At 39.9% G+C, this 8,126-nt stretch overlaps 1 pseudogene; it reads right to left on the bottom strand.

Annotated features, from left to right (window-relative positions):
- Window positions 1–319: 319 nt before the first annotated feature.
- On the bottom strand, window positions 320–7,906 carry LOC135635975 (hexosyltransferase GAUT11-like; annotated as a pseudogene).
- Between the last annotated feature and the right edge of the window lie 220 nt (window positions 7,907–8,126).

Raw genomic sequence — 8,126 nt, 5'->3', positions numbered from 1 at the left:
CATGAATACCAAAAGATATTATTTGTGATTCCAATTTTGCAAGATCAAGATTATGATTTAGATAAAACTTATTTAAGTAACAAGAGAGATTAGTTTTGTTTTTCCTAGATGAAGATTAATTTTGCAAGATCAAGATTATGATTTAGATAACGAACAATTATGTCCACCTGTGAGAAAATGGACCTGTTCATAAGTTCAGATTTTATCAAGAGATGGTGCAGAGAATTGAACTCAACAGACACTCAAACCTTTAGAAAAGGTATGATCATAAGCATGGTATGGCATTCATTCAGACTCGCAAAAGGAATAGATCAAATCAGGTTACAACATTATGAGTCCTGAATTTAGGGAGTAACAGAAAAAACTGGTTCTAGTGTATCTTTCTTTTACAAATTCCATCTAGATCATCCAGTTTCCTTGAAAACCTGTGGTCCAAAAATGTATGATCTAACAAGCAACTATTACATCTTCCAAAATGAATTATTGATTTCTACAAGATATAGTATATCTATGCTGCCTCGTCATAGCGCCCGACCTTTTCTCCTTCAACAGGTAAGGCTTGAAAAATGGGCACTGAACTTGACCATGAGAATACTAAAGATAATCTCCAGACAACCATATGTCAGAACCAATGTATCTTAGTGCATGATGCAACCTGCAATTGATGGATGTCTAAAGTTGATGTATCTTTCCCATAAATGCTTGTATCTTCCGATAGCCAGCTCTAGCCAGGGCTTCATGTTCCCATTGTAATGCACAACAGCTGCACTCTCAATCAACCTATCATCAATATCTTTGTCATATCCCAGTCCTAATACATGCCATCTCCGGTCAAGGGGCTCAATCAACCCATAAAATGTGAGGAGGCCAGGAGAAAGTGTCCCTGCCTTCCAGAGCATCCGATCAGCATTCTGTTCCTGCCAGTAGTGATATTTGGCGGTAACATTTACCTTTTTCCATGCTAAAGCATGGGGTCAATGATGTTCATCCCAAATGCCCATCCACATGCCTGAGGATCAAACTTTGAGTTGATGATTGGATTGGAAAAATTCAGATACTTGTAGAACCGATGGAATGCCTCTAGACCAGTGATTTAAAAAGCGCTAGGCGTCAAAAGATGCCAAGGTCCAAAAACGCCCGAGGCACTAGGCGCTCGCCCGAGCGAAGCGAGGCGCTAAAATATAAAAATATATAATATAATTAATAAATATAATTATTTAAAATTTTAAATAAAAATATGCTATTAAATTAAGAAAATCTAAGATACAAAATCACAATGTCACATTAACAAAAAGTTTCAAAATTCAAAACATTAAAATTTTACATCAAAGTCATTCATCATAATCAATATTATCGTCATTTTTACACAAATCATCTTCATTGAATTCGTCTTCTTCCTCTTGTTCTTCGATTCCTTCCTCTTCATCAAGATATGTTTCATTCTCTATGTCTTCAACAATAGCAGGAGCCGAGCTTGATGCTTTTGCACTCATTTTTCTCTTTGACATCTGTCTTGTATATGTTTGTAATTCTCCAGCACCTGAAGCTCTTGCCACATCTCCCCACGTCAATCTATCATCTTCAAATACAAGCTCGTCTTCAGCATCTTGCAAGTTAGCACCCATTTCTCCTACTAACCACTCATTTGAATCATCAATATCTTGCATTGAGATTGAATCAAATCTATTTTTCAAATCATGACGAGTCTTCAAAGCTTGATTATACTTTATGTAAACAAGATCATGCAATCGTTGATGTTCTAACCGATTTCTTCTCTTCGAGTGAATCTGTCATGTCATATAATTTAAAAATATATTAATATATATATCTAAATAAATAAATTAATTAAAATAAAAATATTTAGTAATACTTACATGCTCAAAGACACTCCAATTTCGCTCACAACCCAAAGCACTACATGTCAAACTAAGTACTTTGATAGCAAATTTCTGTAAGTTCGGGGTGGAATTTCCAAATAGACTCCACCATTCAACTGCAAAATTTATGTTATTATTAGCAATAACATAGTAACATAATATATATGAAATTAATTATATCAAATTATTAATACCTGGAGAGGTAGTTGTCTTGGATCGAACAGCAATTGGAATTCCAAAAAGACCTTCAGCATTTTTATATAAAGATAATTCATGAATAATCTTATCTTGAACCTCAATACTGGGAACTAATCTTGCAACACACTGATATAACCCACCCAAAACTTCTGCATCAAATCCAACAGATTTAATCTTATAAAAGAATTCAGGGTTCAAATAATATCCTACTGCATGTAAGGGACGATGAAGTTGACAATTCCATCTTTCGTCAATGATTGTAAAAATTTTCTCATATTTTTCTTCATTTTCATTAAAAGATCTTTTAATCGTCTCCTTTGCTCTATCCATAGCCTCATAAATATATCCCATTGCAGGCTTATTTTCATTATCCACCAACCGAAGGACTCGAACAAGAGGGCTCATTACCTTTAATATATAAACTATATGATTCCAAAAGGATGGCATTAAGATAATATCAGCATCCCTCTTGCCTTTTGCTTCTTTTGTCCATTTACTTGTCACCCATTTCTCAGAGGTAAACATATTTCTCAGAGTATGTTTTTGACGATGCACGCTCTATAATGTCAAGAATGAAGCAGCAAATCGGGTAACACTATGTCTCACTAATTCTTTATTCCCTGTAAATTCTCTCATCATATTCAAAGCCCCAATGTGATTATAAAGAAATCCAACAACAAAAATTGCCCTTTCTAAGGTTTTCTTGATTTCTAAAATCTTTCCAATATCTTCCAACATTAAATCAATACAATGTGCTGCACATGGAGTCCAATACAAGTGTTGTCTTTTTTATTCAAGCAATTTACCTGAGACAAAGGATAACAAAAATGATAAGACTTAAGAGTTTAACACACTTAATTGAAGATAAAATAATTAACAAAATCAAAAGATGAATATTACCAGCTAAAACATAGTTGCTTCCATTGTCGGTTATGATTTGAACGATATTTTGTTCTCCAATTTCTTCCACGAAGTTGTCAAGTAAATCATATATCTTGTCTCCAGATTTTACAAAAGATGAAGCATCTATTGACTTCACAAACATAGTCCCTAAAGAACAATTAACCATAAAATTAATTATACTTTTGCGCCTCCTGTCAGTCCAAACATCTGACATAATAGAGCAACCATGTATTGCCCATGATTCTTTATGACCCTTTAGTAAGTCATTTGTATAATTCAACTCTTTTTGCAGCAATGGAACTCGCATCTCATAATAACTTGGAGGTTTTAATCCTGCACCATATCTTCCAATAGCTTCAATCATATCCTTAAAACTGTCTAAACGAGTTGTACTAAGGGGAAGACCAGCCTGATAGAAGAAGCGAGCAATGTGCTGAATTGTTCTTCCTCTTATTTCTTTATCACAAGCATCACTTATATTTGTTTGTCTCAATTTTGAGCCTCCTGCTTGCCCTTGTTGTTTCTGGGATCCTTGAAGCATATATAGATCCATCGGTCCTTTTCTACCTTTCTTAGTACTCATAACTTCTTTTCCTTTTTTGTCGTATACTCTTTTTTCACTTGGGTTAATACTTGCAGAATAATCTTCTTCTTCATCCCTGAGATGTTCAACATTGTCTTCTGGTAAATTCCCATAAGATTCATTCTTTTGTGTCTTCTTTTCATTCATATAATTCAGCAACTCTTCTTTTACCTCAGGTGGATATTTTTTGCAAGCTGCTGCATTCTTGAAATTTCCTACTAGATGTTGTTTTGCACGAAAAATACCACCTCTGGTAGTCTTATCGCAGAATATGCAAGTCACTGCATTAGGATCTTTCGAATCCTTCAAATAATTATACTTCCATGCAGGATCTTTTTTTGATACCATTGGAGACTCTATTGAGTTGCTCTCTACACTTGCCATTTTTGTTGAAACCTAACAATAATTTCAAATAAATAAAAATTAACAACATTAAAATCAAAGTAATATATTATTAATCTATTAACAGAAAATTAATCATTTCAAAATTCAAATAAACTTAATATTAAGAGTATACTGAGGAGAAACGAGGAAGCAGCAGCGGCGAGCGACACCAGCGTTGGCGGCAGCAGCAGCGGCGAGCGACAGCAGCAGCGTCGGCGGCAGCAGCAGCGGCAAGCGGCGGCAGCAGCGGCGAGCGGCGGTAGCGGGAAAGGGAAAGGGAGCGGAAGGCGCGAGCAGCGGGAGGCCTCGAGGGAGGCGCGAGCAGCGGGAAGGCTCGCGGGAGGGCTCGCAGGAGACGCGAGCAGCGAGAGGGCTCGCGGGAGGCGCGAGCAGTGAGAGAGCTCGCGGGAGGCGCGAGCAGCGACAGCGGGAGCAGCGGCAGCGAGCGACGAGATCGCGATCGGGATCGGGATCGGGATCGAGAGCGGCAGCGGCAGCAGGTTAGTGTTGGGTTAGGGTTAGGGTTAGGGTTTGGGTTATATCGGTTTAGTTGGTTCGATTGAACCAACTAACAACCGAACCAGGACCGAACCAGACCTAAAATTCTGGTTCGGTCGCCTTGGTTTACCCAGGAGCTCGCCCGAAGCGCCCAGCACCTGGGCTCGGGCGAGCGCCCAGGCGGCGCCTGTTTGAAGCGCGCTGCCTGGGACATTAGCGAGGCGCTCGGGCCTCGCCTCGCCTCGCCTCGCCCGAGCGCCTAGGCGAGCGCTCGAGCGCCTTTTACAATCAATGCTCTAGACAAGTCTCCACAGCTCCCATAACGTTGCCATGCAATTCCACAGTGTATAGAGGGGTTAGATCCTTCTGCACCACAATGTCATCATCAAGAAACAGCACCTTTTCCAATAGTGGTAATATCTGTGGGATGTAGAAACGCAAGTGGTTCAACCGAGACTCAAATCTTAGATCCTCAAAATTCATTTCCCCACTTTGGTCTTTCAAACTGTCCTGAAATAACTGTCGAATTAGAGGAGAGTAAGAGGCATTCAACCAGGAAAATTCCTTTATGCTTCGGATTTCTACTGTACACCCTCTAAAATCATTCATGAGAAACCAAGTAGTCATGGCCCAGTAGTTAACCTCATCAGTTACCACATGAAACACAAGCTGTTGAGGGTGGTCAGCACTCGAGACAGTTGAATTTATGACAACAGAAGTTGCCAGCACGTTGTCAGAAAAGATACAGAAATGGTATAGGTTGTTGTCCACAAGCCGAGGAGAATTCCTCATTTCATCGGAAAATCTTTCAAGTGCTGGATTTCTGAACCACTCCTCTGTTAGCTTCATGCTTAAACAATGGAGACTTTTGGACATAGCTTCCATAGCCAGTTGACCAAACTGGACGCTCTGAACTATTGCTGAATTTGCACGCTCTTCAAGGGCAAGAGCGTGGCTCTTCAACGTTGATATAGTGGTGCTTACATCATAATGGAAGTCTTGGGCCTTGAATATTAGCTGTGCTAGTTGATTGATTATCGGATGTGCTTCTTCTTCAGTGATATTTTTACCCCTCACAGCCGCTTGAGAGAGCAGCCATCGGCAATTCTTTATCTGTGAGCTAAGCTCCCAAGCAAATTGAAGGTTGTTATGCTCTTTGGCTATCACTACATATGCCTTAGCAAGGGTCATCTGATCAGCAAGTTGCCTGGCAAAGGAGGAGCTACTTAAAAGTTCCTGCGTGAGATTTAAACTTGTATGCATAACTTCTTCATTGGTCAGGCCCTTCTCCTGAAACAATTAAGAAAAGACAGCTGAGAAGCCTGCCACTAGAAAATTGAAAGAGGATGCACATGCTACACTTACATCCTTCAAATGACACCATGCATATTTAGCAAGATATTAAAGGATAATAAGATCAAGATAGCACACAATTTAAATAAACTAGCAATCAAATATGACTGGCAGAGACCGGACGATTGTTTTAACATCACATTTCAACAAAAATTTTGATGAGGGAGGTAAATGATAGAGGATGCACATGCTACACTTACATCCTTCAAATGACACCATGCATATTTGGCAAGATATTAAAGCATAATAAGATCAAGATAGCACACAATTTAAATAAACTAGCAATCAAATATGACTGGCAGAGACCGGACGATTGTTTTAACATCACATTTCAACAAAAATTTTGATGAGGGAGGTAAATGATAGCTGAAGATAGAGAAGACAATGTGCGCATGCTTCAATAATTAATACTACTTGTTGAAAGTAAGCTTTGCAACAGTTAGTTTACTGCTAACTCCAGAAACCTTGTTTGTAGTCTGGACATCAGGTTCTACCATGAGTGTAAAATTTTAGAAAAATTTGAAGAAGTTACTAGTTTCAGAAATATATCCACAACCTATTTAAGCCAATAATTTTTATGTAAAGAACAATTTTGAAGTCATATGGACACACAGTCGCACATACAAAAGTTGTTATGATTGTTGACGAGGATTCCATATCCACAATAATGGTTGTTTTGTTACTACCTCCAAAGTGCATTATAAACCATCCACTTGGCCACCATAATAATACATAAGAAATTATACTACTTTAGATAGTACAAGCACTCATCAAGCCTCCTTCCAAGCAAATCTATGAGAAAATTGTCTTATGCAACTTGGATTTAATTCACATGTTGATGATGCTAGTCCTTTGATATCATATTCAGATGAAATGGTAGCACAGAAATTGCAAAAGTGAATCTTTTTGGGCAGTTAGTCTGATGCTTTGCTGGACACAAACAGAAAAAAGACAGCACTTCATCCTCAGGATGCGATCATGGTGTCACCGAAGAGCTTCTTTTCCCTTCTTTTAATTATACAATTCTTAATTTTGAAACAATTATCTTACATGACATTGTTAGTAGCGACAGGTTTTTTCCCCATAAAATTCATATCTTCGACCCGAAGTAAACATCACAAATTTTTCATGGGAACCGTGAGTCATACACCCTGTTTCTGAGGCTAGTAATGGACACGTTGCTCAAACCAATCAAAATGTTAATAATCTGCCATTCTTGATTTTTGCCACGAGAATCATTTACTAGATGAATGTAAATTGTTCATTAAGTCCTCCCTTGGGTTTCGCATCTGATCCCATTGTAGCATCAACTCCATACTTGATTCTCATGCTTCAAATGGAAGATTCATGATCAACTTGTTCGTAAGCAAGAAATAGACCCCCAGTCTATCAGAAAAATAAGAACTTCTTCGAATCAACTACATGGATATCCAACCTAATGTTTGAGACGAAATTCCTTCGCTCACCAAGTTTTCATCAAGAACTCTCCTACTAATTAACTTTGATCCTGGTTTCACTATCTACTGCATCAATTAAAGAACTTATAAGTAATCCTTGTTCGGATTTCGTGACTGCTGTTACCAACAAACTAGATCACGCGATCCAATTCTTTTGACTGTTTATGTAGCACGAATGTCTTCAATTCATAATCGAATAAAAAAGGAACAATTTCTAGCAGAGGTCGTACCTGCACAGGCGCGGCGTGCTGGTCCTGGCGGTGCTGAAAGAAGAAGAGAACCACCCCCACGACGAAAGAGATCCCAAGTAACGACCACATCCAACAGGGGACGCGCCTCCTCGCCGGGCGCCGGAACTCGGGCGCCTGCCGCCGCATCTCCCCTCGATCCCAGACCCCACTCGTCCCCACGAAGATTCACACTGAATCAGCGAACCCAGCCGCTCGGATCGGTGTCCAAACACGTCCAAGTTCGATCTCCTCTCTCCATCGCCGCCACCGGTTCCGACTCGAGATTGCGAATCGAATCTACTAAAGAGAGGCACAGAGAGCGAGGAAAGCGATGCTTCGGTGTCGAAGGGAGCGACGGGATCGGAAGTCTGCGATGGTGGCGATGACGCAATTGGAATCCCGGAGGAGCGATATGGGAGGGAGGGGGCGAAGTGGGAGTCTCATGATGCCGATCGACTAATTTTTAGCCGTCTGATCGACGAGATTCGGTGCGGTCAGACAAGGTTGGTGAAGATTCGACGCGTTGTTTCAGGTACAGTACAGGGGAGCCCACCAATAGCTGCATTGTGTTGGATTGTCTCCGTCTCGATGCGAAAGCGTCCGGACCATCGGATCGGCCAGTCAAACAGTGTGGATTGACTTC

The sequence above is a fragment of the Musa acuminata genome, chromosome BXJ3-4 (genome assembly GCF_036884655.1).
Source record: "Musa acuminata AAA Group cultivar baxijiao chromosome BXJ3-4, Cavendish_Baxijiao_AAA, whole genome shotgun sequence".
In the NCBI taxonomy this organism is placed as follows: Eukaryota; Viridiplantae; Streptophyta; class Magnoliopsida; order Zingiberales; family Musaceae; genus Musa; species Musa acuminata.
This window is presented reverse-complemented; position numbering and strand designations above follow the sequence as displayed.